This window comes from Colius striatus, chromosome 1, assembly GCF_028858725.1.
Source record: "Colius striatus isolate bColStr4 chromosome 1, bColStr4.1.hap1, whole genome shotgun sequence".
Lineage (NCBI taxonomy): Eukaryota > Metazoa > Chordata > Aves > Coliiformes > Coliidae > Colius > Colius striatus.
The window spans coordinates 192,695,174-192,713,442 of NC_084759.1; positions in this window are offsets into that span (position 1 = coordinate 192,695,174).

Genomic DNA, 18,269 nt, shown 5'->3' on the forward strand with positions numbered 1-18,269 from the left:
TGGAGGAACACAAGGAGCTGGGAGGAGACACAGCCAGGACAGCTGACCCAACTGACCCTGTGGATATCCCACACCACAGGACGTCATGCTGAGCATGTAAAGCTGAGGAAGGGGGAAGGAGGGATGTTTGGAGTGATGGTGTTTGTCTTCTCAAGTAACTGTGACACATGCTGGAGCCCGGCTTTCCTGGGGATGGCTGAACACCTGCCTGCCCATGGGAAGTGAGGAATCAGTTCCCTGGTTGACTTTGCCTTGTGTGCATAGCTTTTGCTTTACCTATTATCTTTATCTCAGCCCACAGGTTTCCTCATTATTACTGATCTGATTGTCTCCCCGACCCCACCAGTGAGCGGCTGTATGAGGCTTATTGCCAGCTGAGGTTAAACCCTGACAACAGGCTGGCATGCAGCTGTTAACTCCTCCGTAGAGCTGCACACAAAATAAATACACCTGGTACTCTGAGGCAAAAATAACGTTAGTTAGAAACCAGGAAGCACCTTCTGCCTTGTGACTGTTTTCTCTCAGCAGCTTGGAGGTGGGACACGGGCACAGTTTACCTGAGCCTGCACATGGCACAGAGAGAGCTTGGGCCATGTTGAGTTGCCCTCATTGGCACTTGTTTTACTGCTCTGCCCCTAGTCCATGGGTTTGTTTTCAGTTTTCAGAATATCACAGGTTCAAAGCAATAGGTAAAGCATTTCTGATTCTCTCCCTCTGCACCAAGGGCAGTGCAAGGCATCTAATGGAAAGAAGCAAACATTGCACTGAAGGCATGTGTTGGTCTTACTAACCAACACTAACTAGCCTTGGAAGGCTTTTTTATTGTTTTGCTACTGTTTGGCTTTTTACCCCAAAAAGGAAATATTCTGGGCTAGAACCACTGTGAGGAATGTTCAGAGAGAGGAAAATATTCAGCCAAGATCCCACTCTCTGCTGAAGGCATTTTTGTGTAGGAAATACATTTGGAATAACTGGTGGGTGGGAAAACCAAAGGAAATAATTAAAACTAGATGAGTAAACTGTCTTTCCTTATTTTTCCCTGCTTTCCACACCAGAGCAAGCACACTGTCAGGAGCCTGCACTGGCAAGGCACTAATGCACTACCCAGCTGGGTGGAGTAATGCTGCCTTTGGCCTTATGCCCCATGGCACACCAAAGGCATGAAACTATAGCTCATGGCAGATAACTTTTATTGTAGCTTAAGGCCAAAAAGGCAACAGTAATGACTTATATTTGCACAACATGTTTCATAATCCACCAGGGTTGCAACTAAGCAGGTTGTGCAGAGCTGTGTCATTCTCATTTGAATGGCCAAGTACCAAATTAATGCCCTGGTTTGTGGTTGTTAGAGAAGACACAAAGTGGCCTGTCTTTCCTCCTTGTTGCTTGGTGATGTGTCCTGCTGCAAGTCCTCCTCAGAGCTCCTGGTGTTGATTTTTATCCTCCTAGGGCTGGAACATCATTTTAGTACCAGGAAGTGTATAATCAGTGTGAACTTGCCCTTGCTCAGGGCACCAGCTGAAGCAAGAGATGTATGTATTTGGAAACCAGAAAGACAAAACCATTCCCTCTCACAGTTGACAATCTCCAAACTGCTCTCCCTGGAAGCTGGGCATGAATGAATCTCCTTCATGTGGAATTAATGTCTGCTCTTCAAAAAAATCCCCCATTGCTTATGTTTTTGCCTCCTTGCTGCTTAGCCTAACATTTTCCTGGATCACCAGGAATAAAGTGCCATTGTGGGGTTTTTTAAGTTCACAGGGCTATGTGTGATTAACAATAGCAAAGAATCAAAAGCGTTATGCTTAAATACATCTCATAAATGTAATGTAGAGAGAAAGAAGTCTGAAGGCTTTTCTACACTGAAATGGGTAATTCAAGGGTCATAAAAAACTCAACAGCATAAAATGTAAGCCCCTGAAGCATTTGGAGTAAATGCAGTCTGTACCCAAAGAGCATCAGCCAGGGATGCCTTTAGTAAATGATTAATCAATCAATCATTGGATCATGCAATTCCTAATTCTCTTCTAGTAGGCATTTTACCTGGTACTTAGTTGATCTATGCACTGGGCTCACTCCAAAGCCCAGTGTCTCCCTCTTGCTGGATGTTACCACTGGTGGATGCTCATCTGTGATCCCCAGTACAGTCACACTGGCTCAGTGCCCACAGCTCCACTCAGTCACCCAAACCCACAGTGCCCAAACCGCCAGACCAGGCAGGTGCCTGTACCCGTGCCCAGGGCTTGAGAGGCGTCTGGGGACCCAATATCCCTCACAGCAGGCAGAGGAATGTGTCCTCCCACTGAGACCTGGGGTGATACAGCAGCTCCCCCCTTCACCTGGGGTTTTGTTTTTGACTAGGAGTCTCCTGGCTCCCACTCACACTGTCCTTGGGAGCCACAGGGTAAGGATTTAGCTGGGCTGTTGGAAGCTTATGCTCACCCTCCAAGAGCTACAAAGCTCCCAAGGCAGCCAGCGGGGTGATGGGAGGGATGAAACCCAGACCATGAGCATCCCAACTAGGGCCTGGGGGTCCTCAGCCACCTGCAGTGCTCTGGCAGGAGCCCACAGAAGCAGAGCAGTCCAAATAATGATGTTTAGCAGCCCAGAGCAATGCTATTGAAGACAGGTCAATGTCACCTTCAACATGCTTATGGGTTATCTTGCCCATCTCTGTTGTGGAAGAAACAGTGAGTTGTACACTTGTCTGATATGGTTCCTTCAGGCACAGGCGCTGTACTAGGGGGAAAGCCCAGCCCAGCTCCTGATCTGTGGCTATCCAGCCCAGGAGATGAGCCTGCCTCCTGGGATGTCCAGCACACTGGGATGTCCAGCCCAGGCTACAGCCCCAGTTCAAAGAGCAACCGTATGAAATTGTATTTCATTGAACTCAGCTTTGCTTTCTGTAAAAACATGTCAAGAAATTTTCTTTCAGCAGCAGAACAGGGAAAATCCATTAAAGAATTATCCCCATCCAGCTCTCTGAACTCCTCTGTCATTAGATGGAACTGGTTTCTTTTGAGGACTATCTTAATTTTTACCATTTCTTTAGAACACTTATTTTGACAACCAAACTAACATAAAAAGTGCTGCCTTGACTCCAGACACAACTAATACCTTTGAGGCTGATCTGCTTTAGATTCCATAGAATTATAGAATTATTTCGGTTGGAAAAGTCCTTTTAGGTCATCAAAACCAACCACTAAGCTCACACTGCCAAGCCCATCACTAAACCATATCCCTCAGCACCTCATCTACATGGCTTTTAAATATCTCCAGGGATGGTGACTCCACCACCTCCCAGGGCAGCCTGTGCTAGTGTCTAACAGCCCTCTCAGTGAAAAAGTTCTTCCTAATATCCAATCTAAACCTCCCCTGGCACAACTCTAGCCCATTTCCTCGTGTCCCATCATTCATTACTTGGGAGAAGAGGCTGACCTACAACCTCACTACAACTTCCTTTAAGGCATTTGTAGAGAGTGATCATGTCTCCTCTCAGCCTTCTTTTCTCCAGACTAAACACCTCCAGCTCCTTCAGCCATTCCTCATCAGGCGTGTGCTCCAGACCCTTTGTTGCCTGTCTCTGGACACACTCCAGCACCATAATGTCCTTTTTGGAGTGAGGGGGTCAAATTTGAGCACAGTATTTGAGGCAAAGGAGGCATTAAGTACGTCAGCCTTTTCCTCCTTGGTCACTAAGCTTCCCCATGCGCCAAGGATGAAGATTCCTTTTGGCCTTCCTTCTTTTTTTTTTCTGAGAAAAGTGTAGAAACATTTTTGCTGATAAAAGTATGGAAAAGAAATTACCTTTTACAGCAGTAAAGCTTCTGATTCTAGAAACCAATGCTTGGCTTGCAGAGGGTGCTCAGCTGCAAGCATAATGTATCACACCTAGCTTTGCCTCTTGACCATAACACAGCCTGAGCCTTTCCCAGCCTGCTTGCTTTCTGGGGGAGCTTCCTCTCAGAAGGTCTGTGAGGCCTTCTACAGGGAAACATTTTGTAACCTCTGCTAATCATTAAAGAAATTAAGTAGAAACCCACATAGGAACCCTTTAGATGATTTAGAAATGCTTCTAAGCACAGGAGGGCAAGGATGTCTGGGAGGGATTCAAGGAAAGGAGAAGGAGATATCATGTAGACAAACGGGGCTGTTTTTTCAAGGAAAGACCTACTTTTCAAACAAAACCAGGAAACTCTGGAGGAGGTGGGGATAATGCTGCTGCTTCATCCTTTGCTTCCACCAGCAAGGCAGGGAACTTCAAAGCAGTTGCCAAATAAATCCCAGAGGCTGTGAGTCCAGGGCACATGGTAGCTACAACAGGCACCATCTCTGCCCCAAGGCTTTGTCCTCCTGGGCCTGAAAACCCCCAGGGTGGCCGTGCCTGACTCAGGCCTCTTATAAATCACTATAAGCCAGATATATGACCCATTGAGTCAGTAGATGCACATTACTGCCATCTGTACCTCATTGCTCAGTCTCTCTTGTAGCACTTCACAAGGAATCCTCGACTCCTTGGTACAGGTCTCCTTTTCCACACATTTTAAGGAAGGGAAATGAACCCGAGCTTCTTAACATGACAACCAAGATGAAACACTTGCAGGTAGAACACAGAGCTCAGGTTTATAGTGACAACTGGAAACATCACTAGAGCAAAATATAGCGTCTGGAAACAAACCAGCTGGGGATGCAGACAAGGCTATTGAGCTGGTTTGATGGGGAGCATTGATTTTCCACTGCAGTCAGCTACTGCCACACAACTTCACAAATATTCAGTGCTACCATTTTGTTCAAAAGTTAAACATGGCGTGTAGAGTTGAGTTGATGAAACGATGGCTCTTTTTCTCTTATCTTTTCTCAGGCCTACAGGGAGAGAAACTTTAAAGGAAAAAACAAAACAAACATGTATCTGCCCAGATGAGGTTTGTCCTTATTGCCAGTGGGCTGAACAGAATGCGTAGCATCTTCCTTAGAGGAATCACAACTGCAGTGAAAACTACAACTGAGCCAGCTCTGGTGCCAGGAAATCCCAAGTTTTCCCACATTAAATGACCAGAGAAGATGTTTTGGTTACTGAAGACTATTATCCTCTTCCCAGAAGGCAGCATAGGAGTTAAGAGCGCAAGCAGCTGCCCTCAAGTGACAGGACTATAAATCTCTGTCTCAAGGGCAATGAAAATGAAACTGCCTCAAGTGCTATTGGAAAATCCCTCCTTGTTTCTTACCAGGTTCAATCAAACAGAATTAAATCACTATTTTCCCCTTACTCAGGGCTGTGCATCTTGTAGATAGAGGAAGATAAATATGCAACTGTTCACCCCTGGCAGCTTGCATGGTTGATGCTCTGTGCACAAAGGCTGTAGAAAACCACCTTCCAGGTGCCAACTCATCCATATGGGTATCGGGCACTATTTTTGTTGAACTTGCTTTTTTTTCTTTCAACTAGGAAAGAAATATGTAAATGGCGAGTGTCAGGAGGATAGAACCAGGCCCTTCTCAATGATGGCCAATGACAGGACAAGGGGCAATGGGTATAAACTGGAATACAAGAGGTTCCAAAGAAATACAAGGAAGGATTTCTTCATTGTGAGGGTGACAGAGCACTTGAACAGGCTGCCCAGATGGGTTGTTGAATGTTCTTCTCTGGAGACATTCAAAACCCACCTGGATGAGTTCCTGTGACCTACTCTAGGTGGTCCTGCTCTGGTAGTGGGGTTGGACTAGATGATCTTTTGAGGTCCCTTCCAGCCCTTGAGATTCTGTGATTCTGTGATCAACAGTGCTGCCATAGCAGCTGTGCAAGGAAATACACGTTTTCCTGTCTGAGCATGTTTCACCACTCTGCACTTTATTTTTGTACTAAACCACAACCAGGTGTATCACCTCACCCTGTGCTGGGACACTCTACCCCATCTCCTGTCACCAGACAGGCACTGGGAAAGCATCATGGAGGCAAAACGTGACACAAAGCGCTCGCTCAGTACTTCTGCCAAACACCTTGCCCAGAAAGATGCTGCCAAGGCAGAGTTTTATGGACTCTTGGAGTCAATGTCATCCAAAATTACATGTTCTGTGTCTGATCAGGTTTTAATCTATTCTCATTACTAAATAAGGCAAAACTCAGAATAAAACATGGCTTCAAAATGAAAAAAATACCCTTCATTTTAACTGAAAACATGTAAAAAGGAAATCTTGTTTCTATACATGCATATTCTAGATGTATGTAACAAATTAACAAAAACATTTAATATCTTCTTCTTCTCTGTATATACCATACTGTTACCTTCATCCAAAAGATCTGTCCTGAATTAGATACAATTTTTGGCCAATGCAAGAGAGGTTTGAGAGCAATAAGGCATCTATCAGAAAGGAGGGAAAAAAAGAAAGAAGACCCAAATAGTTTTCTAATTCTGAGGTTTTTCCTTCCATTCACTTTTTCAGTCACCAGTAGAGCTGTTGGCTCTTCTGAATGCACCTGGAGTGAAACTCAATCCAGTCTTCAGGTCAACATGAATGTCAGCGTTGCCTAGATGGAGAGGTCCTACTTGAGAGGTACATGATCTATAGACTTGTGCTGATTCATTGCACCAGGCTGAATGTGACCTTTAGATTGCTCCTTCAGCTCATTTGAGACTTTGTACATTATCTCTGGGACATTAAGCACAGCAGGAGGAGCTCTCCGTGGAAATTCCGCAGTGTTGCCAGCACTCTGATGGCTGGTCCTTTGGGACGCAATGTACTTCTATCTCCAGCCTCTGCAGTCATATGATTATGTGAGGATCTCAGCTTTCATGACAATGAAAAGTAGGTTTCCAGACACTGAGACTGCAAGAGAAAAGCTGGCAAATGCCACCTCCTAAAGGTAAAGGATCAGAAGACAGACAAAAAGGAATCTCGGCCTCATCAAAAGCCTGATTTTTACGCTAACTGCAGAACTTAAAACAAGCATAGTTTTGAGAACCATCTATTAACTTTTGAATACTTGGAATAAGAAATAATATAATGAAGTTCTTGAAGAGAGAAAAAAAATGTTCCTTGCTTTTTCCTTCTTCTCTCCCTGACTTGCTTCCTTCTTTTCTAAGGCTCTAGCCTATTGCGTACTCTCCTGATGCTTCTCAGTCTGGAGATGCTGTGGGAGGAGCATGCTGGTAGCCAGTCAGATGGAGTGTGAGTACTGGGAATTTTCCAGGGTTACAAAATGTTTTCCTTGCATCTGCCAAAGCTAGCGGCAGCAGCCACCGAACACGTGCCACTGGAAAATCACAAGCGGGCCGGCTGCCAAGTATGCAGAGCTCTTTGGACAGAGGCATGTCAGGGTCTTGTGAGTGTGAAAGGACACAGCCGTGTCTGAGCTAGCAAGGCAGAGGTCCAGGCTGGCCCTGGGCACATGGCAGCCCACGACCATGTCCCCAGCCAGGAGGCTGCCTGCGGCCTGCACTGTGAGGGGCCAGGCCTGGCAGCAGAGCGGGCCCTGTGCTAGCACTGGCTACTTGCCCACAGAGCTGCACCTTGATTTATTTAATGGAACAGTTTAAGTGGAAGTGGTCAGCATGGAATAAACAATCTCAGCTAATGGCTTGCTGAAATTCAATCACAGTTCAGTGGGGACATCTCCAGCACCCCTTGAATCTTGTGCCAAGCCACTAAACCTCTCTCACTTGGCAATGGGCATTTGCCAAAAAGAGGCTAAAAAGAAAGCTACTGAGGAGTTAGTTTACTGTGAGCACGTGAAGAGCAGTGTTACCATCGTGGTGTGAGGAATTCCAAAGTTATACCACCCATGTATGCCTATACTCAATCAGACCCGGAGCCTGTCTGAGATTGTAGTCTGTTCTCTGGCAGCACCAATATCAGAAAGATACCTAAAACTATGGAAGTGTTTGTGACATGCAGGATTTGGTGAAGGAGTACATTCTCTACTGGCATTGTAGTCAGAAAGGAAACCTTTTGTACAACTCAGTGAATCTCATGACTGTTATAATGTCTCATCCAGACAAACGCTGGTGGGAAAGCATGAAAGTTTCGGAAGAACTTTTTCACCAAGAGTGTTATTAAGCATTGCAATGAGCTGCCCAGGGAGGTGGTGGAGTCACCATCCCCGGAGATATTTAAAAGACACATAGATGAGGTGCTGAGGGACATAGTTTGCTCTACAGATAGGCTTGGCAGTGTTGGGTTAGTGGTCTTTTCCAGATGAAACGATGCTATGATTCTATGAGTCCATGTAACTTAGAAAGATCATAATTTTTCATGGAATCATAGAATAGTTTGGTTGGAAGGGAAATTTAAAGATCATATAGTCCAATCCCCCTGCCATAGGAAGGAACATCTTTCACTAGATCAGGTTGCTCAAAGCCCTGTCTAGCCTGCCCTTGAACATTGGGCAAACTGTTCCAGTGTTTCACCACCTTCATCATAAAATTTCTTCTTTGCACCCAGTATCCGTCCAGGTGAGAATCTCACCTTATGTATACAGAAGAGAGTGTAATATTCCCATAGGAACACACACCTCTGTATGTCACTGCTCTCCTTTGGGTTGATTTCTACCTTCATGCTTTTGCACCAAAATCACATTCTTCAGTTTAAAAGAAGAATTTCTGTTCTTCTGTTCATTTCCACGGGAGATGTGCGGTGACATCTATTTTTTTAGGATACAGCTTCCAGGGAGTGTATTGGGTTTACTTAAACCATGACAGGGAGTTATTCTTAATATATATCAACTTAATGACAAAATCCAACGAAGCTCCACGTTACAGAAGATTTTGTCAAAACAGCTAGGTCTTAAATTCTGCCTCCCATTAACAATGTGTGTTTTCATCAGGTGCTTGAAGTTTATACCTTAAGGTACATTATGTGTGCATGTGTTGTGTGCCAAGCCTACATATACCTGTTTGAAGGAGCTCCAAAAAAAAACCCCAAACACTCTCTTGGATATTAAGCAAAAATCCCAGAGAAGGCAGAATTTTTAGGTGCTACGTATAGACCAGAATTTAGCGTGTGCTCAGTACAGAAGGGACGAGGGGAGGAAATAACAGTGGATTTATGCCTTTGCAGAACCAGCCAAGCTGAGACAGCTTCACAGTTTGCTGCCCTTGGCCCTCAGAGGTTGTTCCAGCTTTATGTTTCACTAATAACACACTACCAAAATGCTGCCTGGGGGCTGACAGACTACCAGCAAGACTGATTAAACCAGCTACTGGAAAAATCCCCAGGAAGCTAGTCAAAACACAGCATTTCCAGCGCTGAAACAGAAGCTGTATTAGTTCCTGGAACTGGTCCGTGGGTTTGGTTGTTTGAAGCGAGCCGTCTGCACCCACACACACGCAGAGCAGCCCATGGCCATGAGATGACGGCACAACGGGCATCACTCACAGCACAGCAGAGCTGGAGGCTTTCACGTGCTGCGCACAGGTAGAGCACATCTTACTGGCTGTGCTCTCCTCACAACGTGAGTATTTGCTGAAGCACGTTCTGCAATGACAGTGGCACCAGGATGTATAAATGACCCCAGGGTATCTACGTAATTAGGCAACTTAGACTTTCCTTCTGAGCTTTCCGTTCTTCAAAATTTTCTCCAAGTAAAGGGCTCATTTGTGAATATGATGAATGGCTCATGAAATGTCTTGTACAGCAGGATGCTTACAATAAAATGGGTTTGGAGCAGACAAGGCAGCATTATTATTCCCCTGTCAGCCTGGCTTCTTGCCAACCTCCTGCTGCCTTCTATCTCGCATCACAGGAGGCTGGAAAAATTCCCCCAGGACTGATTAACATGAGAGAGATCCTGTGAAAAATGGAGGCGGTGTGAAGTAGGGAGGTGATGGCTGAAGGGAGAAACCAGGCTTGCAAGGACTGACACAAGTAGTTAAGTGCCTGGAGAGGTGGGAGAGCAATGAGTGTCACTGCAACAGGGAACAAGAAGGAAATCCCAGGCAAATTCTCTCTCTGTGGGTGCTCGAGCCCTCCCACAAAAATGCTGCTTCTATATGAGACAATTCAAGGGTGGTGAGGACAGAGACCTGCCTTGGAGCACTGACAGACAGCAAACTGGTAAAGCACTCGGGGGCAGGAATTGGCCACATGGACACGCTCCCAAATAGTTCCCAGGAGTAAACATGGTTCAGGAATGGTTCCCACCAGGTCATACAACCGTCATGGTTTGGAGGCTGAGGCTTTGTGACTCAGGGAGTCAGATAACACCACATCAAGCTGGTCTCTGCCCAGGAAGCCCCCAGTCACATTTCATTTACTGCAGCTAAAGCATCTTGAGAAACTAAAGTTTTCTTCTGTATTTTATATTACATTTTACACTGCATTTGTACTGCCACTGACCACAAGGATAAGGCTCTGGAAAGACAAGAAGACCTTTTAAAACTTGATCTGGAAAAAGTCTTAAAGCGAGTCTTAAACCTGATTTTTAAAGCTCTTTCTGTGAGGACTATTTTTTTTACAGCCCACATATTTAAAGATCTGGACTTGGCAGGTAGCCTAAAGGAGATCTTTTCTGTGTGGTTACTCTGATATTGTTTTCCTAGGATAACTTGGTGACATTGCAACATCATCTTTCTTTCTCAGCTGGTATCCTCATTTTCTCCATTTTCTGCCAAAAATCCTTCTCCTGTTGAAGCCCACAGTATGACTGGCAGGTATTGGCAGTGGCCAAATTTATTCCCTGACTGGTCACAGCAAGAAAAGGCCAGTGGTCACCGTGGGCCTACTCAGCTTGTTTCTGCTAAATGTCAAGTGGTGAAGCAGCCTTGGGGGAAAGACATTAAACACGGAGCTACCAAATTACAGTCTCAAGAGTCTAGTTTGCTTTTTTCTATGTCAAGTTGGACTTGGCCAAACTCTTGGCTTGCATCAAAAAGAGAGCTCACCCTTTCATTTGGAAGGCTATGAGCTATTTGACTAAGGATTTATGAACTATTTTCTTTCACTGAGTAGCACTGACATTTAATGAAAATAAGAAAGGGGTTTTATCTCGTATTTAAGCTGCTCAAGACTTGTTTGGTTTGTGTTTTGTTTTCTAGAAAATTTATTCAGGCCAGATAATAACTGAATTACCTACATAGCAACACTTTTATTATGCCCTCCATTTTGGTTTCCACTTTACGTCCCATTGCTGTTTGCATTCCGCTTAATCCATACGGGGGTTTTTTTGTAATTTGATACCTAAAATATATGATCTACCCAGTGCATTTCATCACTTCAAAATTCTTCACAGGTTCTTTAAGAATATCTATTGTGTCTCATTTGGCAGACAAATAATATCTGCTTGACCATCTGTCCTTGCCTAGAGTTATTCCACCCAAATACACGAGATTTCCTTTCTCACCATTTAGAATAAGAAATATTTGTACTGTTTAATAGATCAGTCTTCATTTCTTGGCCTGATGTCTATGACCTTGATTTGAGTTAGAAACCTGTCGTGTCAGGGCTCATTATCCACTGATTGCATAAGCTATTGTTACCAGGATACATTTAGAATTCATCTGAAAATCACAATTAATCATTTGGCCAGCTCTACGAATAAGGTCAGCCAACATCGACTGTCTCTAAGTTCACGTATATTTAAGTTTGCTGCCAGAATATCTTCTGAGTTTTAGCTGCCTTGGTTTGTGTTATAACCAGAAAGATCTCATTTCAGATTCAAATTACTGCATATAGTTAGCTCACTGACTCAAGTGTGTTGGCATGTCTTTTCAGGACTAACATATTCTAAGTATGTGCATAGGCAATAAAGTGGAAAGATCTGAAATAATTACTATTTATATCCTTCCATTGTTTTCTCAAAACCCAGTATTTTATACTTAGATATTGTTTTTAAGAGGATTAAGATGACTCCTACAATGTTTTTGTTTTTTCAAGTCCAATAATGCTTCAGGACTATTTCCATCTGGTAGTAATAGTCCTGTTTATTCTGGAACATCTCATTTTATATTATGCCTCTGTGTCACAAAATCTATTGAAATCATGCAAAACATCCATCTCTCTGCCAAAGTCAATAAAATTACTACTTGTTTAAGAAACCAGTAAACAACAGAACTTCATAATGATGTCATTAACACATCCTCTGTCAACAGTTGGGAAAGCTGGAATCTTCAAGAAAAACAAAGAAGAAAAAAGTAATGCGTCCAGCTTCGTCATACAATTAATTATACATAAACTCCTAATGAGGTTTGGTTAGAAATGCAAACAACTTTTATAGCAGCATTAGCTGCACAGAAGCACAGCAGCAGTAGTTCAGCACGTAGAGTGGATGCTGCATTTTACCCATCCACCAGACAGACAGACACACACATCTAAAAACTTTAATTCTGAGCCACTATGCTACAAGAGGCCCTTTGCAGCTGATATATAGATCTGAGCTGATCTTGAGTCCAGTTCAGGAGTCTGACTCAGTACATTTGGGAGCTCCTGGGGGATTTTGTCCTACTCTCCTTTTTCCACTGCGAAACAAATTCTCTTGCTCTTTGCATCAGGACCCTCCGGCAATGTTGACCCAAACTACCTCTTGCTTGCTGCCAGCACAAGCTTTTGTGCATCCATTTGGTGTAAAGAAAAAGAACATATTCATGGGGTTGGTTGTTTGGGTTTTTCTTGTCCCAATCGGTTCAAAAGTGTGACAATTTCCAGCCCTGCAGAGACCAGTGCAGCCGTGGATGGAGGATGTTTATTGAACTGTCAGTGCCAACCACGCAGCACACAAGGCATCAGAAAACACGGTGGCCGGCTGAAGTGCACTGGGCAGATAAGGCGTGAAAGTGGCAAAACTGAACTCAGTATATTAGTTCTCAGTGCTTGCTGTCCAGAAATTAAGGGAGGTAAAGGGAAGGGGTTTTCTGATTTCTAGATCATTCCAAAAGTAAATTAACAATAACACTGTAGAGGTGTGCTTTGCCATAAGGCACAGATCACACGTAGCAGTAAGTGCTAGGCTTTAGTGAGACTGATGTAGATTCAGACCTACACCAAGCTTAAGTGGTCTGGCTGCAAAAGACTTCTGCCACCTCTTCTCCAAGTTTTCCACCTTAAAACGGTATCTATGGCATTATTAATGCCTTCCTTTCGGCCAAGAAATTCTCTTGGGTTTCACAGATGACAAACATAATTTATTAATAATTTATTAAATTAATAATAACCGCCTTGTCCTGAAAACGAGCAAATTTGCACCGTGTGCACTACCAGAACAGGCCACTAGATGGTAGCACAGGATTCTGTCTGCAGAACTCCGTAGCCACTCAGCATTCCCACATAAAACCCTTCCAGTAAGCAAGTAAATTAATTCTGGCTGAAGAGTCATAAGTCGAGAGTGTAATTTAAACATTTTATTCCAACTGCACACAGTATATTCTTCTTCCTTTACAATTAATTGTTATGTTCCAGGACTCTGTCTTCAGCAATGACTTTGCAAGGTCTATTTACAGAATAAGGCATATAGAAGGACAGAATGGTTTGGGTTGAAAGGGACCTTAAAGATCATCTAATTCTATCCACCCCTGCCATGGGCAGGGGCACCTTCCACTAGACAAAGTTGCTCAAAGCCCCATCCAACCTGTTGATGGAGCAGCCACAACCTCGCTGGGCAACCCCTGCCAGTGCCTCACCACTCTCACAGTGAAGAACTTCTTCCATATATCAGCATACTGTAAGAGTAGGTCCTGCAGCTAACTAATTAACACCAACAAAGTGATGAGCTATGAAAATTAAGCCACAGAATTCATAGGTAAATTGTGATCCCTTGTGGGAAATCACACTGCCTATGAGGCAAAAGCAGCTGTGAGAAACTTTTACTCTGAAGCATCCTCCAGAGGAGCTACAGCCTCTCTGGGAAGGGCTGCCTTCCCTCTCATCCTCTGGAAACATATATAGAAATGTAGGGGGTAGGGGATACGACTGTCTGCCTTTCAGCAACTTCCACAGGGATCAAGGAGAATAACAAGAATTTTTACATGTGCAGCAGTAGAAAATTAAAATTCAAGGCAGCATGGCTACTAAAAAGCAACGTATCAGTTCAGAATTAACTAAGCTGCTGTGAGTAAATGAAACAGAGGCAGTATAAAACGCATAGAATTTATTTTTTAAATGCTGAAACAGTGTCTCAGAAAATCTAACTTGTATTAACCACAGAACCTAAAACCTGCCTGGATATGACAGATGAATGCCACATGCAGTGAAATATGCCTCCAGGACTTTTAGCAAAGGTCAGTTTTAAGCAGTGACATCCAAAGTCTTGGAGAAAAGGCAAAGGGTTGCCACAGAAATTGAGGAAAAGGCACAGTGTAATTCAGTGTTGCTATTAGAGAGCCAAAAGAGAAAGATGTGGAATAATAAATACACTAACAGGTCTAAAGAGGAAAGATGGAAAACATCAGAGTGCACGAGCAAATAGAAAACAGACAGTTAACGAAATGGACAGAAAAATGCAGCTTTTAATTACATGACAAGAAACTACCTGTAGACAGCAATTTGGCCTGTGAGATTTATTTAAGAAAATAAATTTAAGAAAAGCACTTTCCCTGCCTGGAGATTCCCAAGTTACAGGAGACCTGCTGAATAGGCAGTATTTTGGACAGAGAGGTCCTGCACAATGGTGTCTCCACTGCTAGGTAAGTATTAATCACCCACTCCTGCTTTATCCATAAACACAGAGCTCAGGATTTCCCTGAATTAATCCTCATTTGGACTGCATAGCATATTAGGATGGGAAAAGAACACTGAATCATCAAGTGGTTTTTCCACTGCTGTCACTAGTAATCATATTGCAAATATTCTGAGCTCCCCCTTAAAACAATTTCCAGTGTTTGCCTTCTGTTGGAAGGCATTTCCAGAATCTCATACTTTCACTTTATGTTCAGCATAAATTACAGTCTTTGAATATATGCAGGGATCCCTGTGGTAAAACTGTCTTTTGGTGCAAATCTCTGCTTTCCCTCCATCTACTTCCTCAAGTATTTCAAGCCAGCAGTAATACCTTCAGTTACCCTTCATTTTGCTAAGCTAAACCACCCAAGTTCTTTCAGCCTAAGAAAAAGAGCTCTCCGTGACCTTTCATCATCCAGGTAGCTTGAATGAATCTTCTGTAAGCCATCAGCAAGTGAGCCTGCTGTACAGTGCTCCAGAGGAAGCTCGCTCGCTGCTCGCAGAGGGGCACGAGCGCTGCATCTCCCCAGCGCAGGTGGGAGCCTGGCTGGCCTCTGCCACAGCCTCATTGGACACCAGGACACCAGCTACAGAAACCCCACAGCTCTGTTCTCCTTTATATTTCCACAGAATGAGACCCAGTAGACTGAGAAATTACTTCTTTTTTTTCCACTAATAATACCGGTGTTCAGTTTAAGAGCTACCAGTTGCCTAGTTTATAATTGCACCAGTGCTTCACATTAGCTTTTTATCTTTCCAGAATCATAGAATCACAGAATGGTTTGGGTTGGAAAGGATCTTAAAGATCATCTAGTTCCATCCACGGCAGGGACACCTTCTGCTAGACCAGGTTGCTCAAAGCCCCATCAGACCTGATATTGAACACTTTCAGGGATGGGACAGCCACAGCCTCTCTGGGCAACCTGTGTCAGTGCCTCATCACCCTCACAGGGAAAAATTGTTTCCTGATATCTAATGTAAATCTACCCACTTTCAGTTTGGAGCCATTACCCCTTGTCCTATCACATGTACCAGGCCAAGTACCAGTCACCACATATCAGGCCAAATACCTTGCAGAACTTGAAAGTATGTTACACTAACAACTCCTCTTGGCCTGGACATTTGACTGTCACTGTTTAAGCATCATCTCATCAGCTAAAACTAATTCCCAAATGACCCTGTAGCTTGACATTAACTATTGTCTTCTAATTTCATTCTCTACCAAGAGGGTCTGACTCAGTCACCCCATCTTTTTTCTTAGGAATAGTGATAAATGGATAAGCCTATATTATCATAACATCAGACATCTGGATCTCGCCCAGTGTTTCAAAGATGACCAGCAATCACTGCTCATACTAAGAGAGCTTCTTTAGCAGCCCTGTCCAAACTGGGGTTGCTGGGTACTGGCAACTGATATAAAAGCTTTAGCAGACATGACTCAACAATCCCCTGAGCCTCGCTGGAGTGGAAAGGATTTATTACACAATTAGCATATTAATACTTCCCTGCTTTGTCCCAAATACAGAATGTAATATCAGCCATTACTGCATTTATTTAGTTTTTTAAAGTTGATTTCCATCATTTCTGTCTACTCACTTTGGTATAACCTCTTTTCTTCCTCCTATGTTTCAAAACCACATTGCTGTTGTCTGCAGGGCTCTGGGCCACATACTGGTCCCTTGGGCCATTTGCTTTCTAATCACTTTTCCAGTTCAAAATTATATTAATTATTTCCAACTTCTCCTTTTTCCCAGTTGTGATATAATTTTTATACTTCTTTCTAAGCCAAACTGATTTTCCAAGCAAAATAACACTCTTTTTCTATAGTGGGCTTTTTCTGTGTTCTTAAACAGTATATGTCTACCTGCAGAAATTCTTCCTTCAAGAGATTTGATTTTGAATCTGTTTCAGCTTATGAAATTAGCCCTGTGGAAGTACTGTCTATATTTAAAGTGTTTGATATCACTTTGGAACACGATCCACTAGCAAAAATGGTTCAAAATACTTTTAAACCCAGCAGAGAGATGTTACACAGAGTGAGAAATTAAGAGCCTTTTCCAATTTTGAATTAATGAACCCACAGCTAGAACACAGTATACAGTTCAGAGTACATCCACACCAGACATCTGCCACCTGAAAAGACTTGGAGGAGAAAAAAATATCAATTAGGGCCGAGAGCATTTTTGAAGAATGCTTTAAATAATGAAATGCTTTTAAGTAACTGACAAGTGAAAAAGAAGAAGAACCAAAAAAAGTGCCTATGTGTATTTTTAGGGAGATACATGGCTTATAGGGTTTATGCAGAAGATGGGGAAGAAAGAAGACAGAGGGGAAAAAAAAAACCACAACAAACCCTGAGGCATATTGGATGGGGGGTGGGGAGTTACTTGGTTCATTTAGACTTTATATGTCACTTATATATGGAACAGTTTTTCTTGGGAATGGAGGATGTGGAGATGATAAGCAAAGAGCTATTCCATTTTTTTATCTCGTTCTGTCCCTTTTCTGTATTCCTATTTTCCTCCTTGCAGGCTATTCAGGCAGCTGAGCTGATCGTTTGAAGCCTCAGTACTGCTTGTCTGGATCGTGGCAGGGGGTGTGTCAGATTCATATAAAGAGTAGGGAAGCATAGACAGTCTCCCATAGGGTATGTTCTCCTGGATTGGACACTGCTCATTTAATTCTATGCCAGACCGTGATGAGATCAGAGGGCATTTCACCACATGCCTTAGAAACACCATCATGACATACAGAAAAACAGTCAGTTCCACAGACTCCCCCACTCTCCTGTCATCCTACAAGACTTGCACAGCCCAAACTAAAGCAACATTTTAGTTGTGCCACTGCAATATCCCCATAAAAGAGGCCCTAGAAGACTTACAAAGCTCTGCTGTGGTCTTCTCCCCTAATTTTCACCCACTGTTCAGCTCTGTTGCGCTGAAGAGGGATTAATTTAACAGTATAAAAGGTAACAAGCACAAGCTGGAACAAAGAAAGTTCCACTTGAACATGAAGAAAAACCTCTCTCCTGTGACGACAGGGGCCCTGGCACAGGCTGCCCAGGGAGTGTGTGGAGTCTCCTCTGCAGGTTTCCAAACCCACCTGGACACATTCCTGTGTGACCTGATCTAGGCGGACCTGCTTTAGCAGGGGGTTGGACTAGATGATCTCTAGACGTCCCTTCCAACTCCTACCATTCTGTGATTCTGTGACTCTGTAATTTCAGCACCAAAATCACAGCTTAATCTTCTCTCCTTGCAACACCAGTCAACAACACACTTTATGAAGTCAAATGACAAATTCATTATAACTAATGACATAAGGTTTAAGACAATAAAATTAATTATATTGGAGGTACTCAGACAGCCTTTGATGAGCATACATCTCTAAAGCACCCCTTGAAGCTGTTCACCCAGGTGCTGCTGAGCAAGGTGCTTGCAGGAGATGGAGCTTCCTCAAGGTTGTGTCCAAGACCTTGCCAGAACACACATACGAGGTTCAGACCAACACAGATTTTATGACCTTCATTTGGAAATGCAGACTGATGGTTTAGACCCCTGTTACCAGGCTTGGGGGTTCCCATTCCTGTGACGCCCCACTGTGATTTCCTACAGTACTAGATGTGT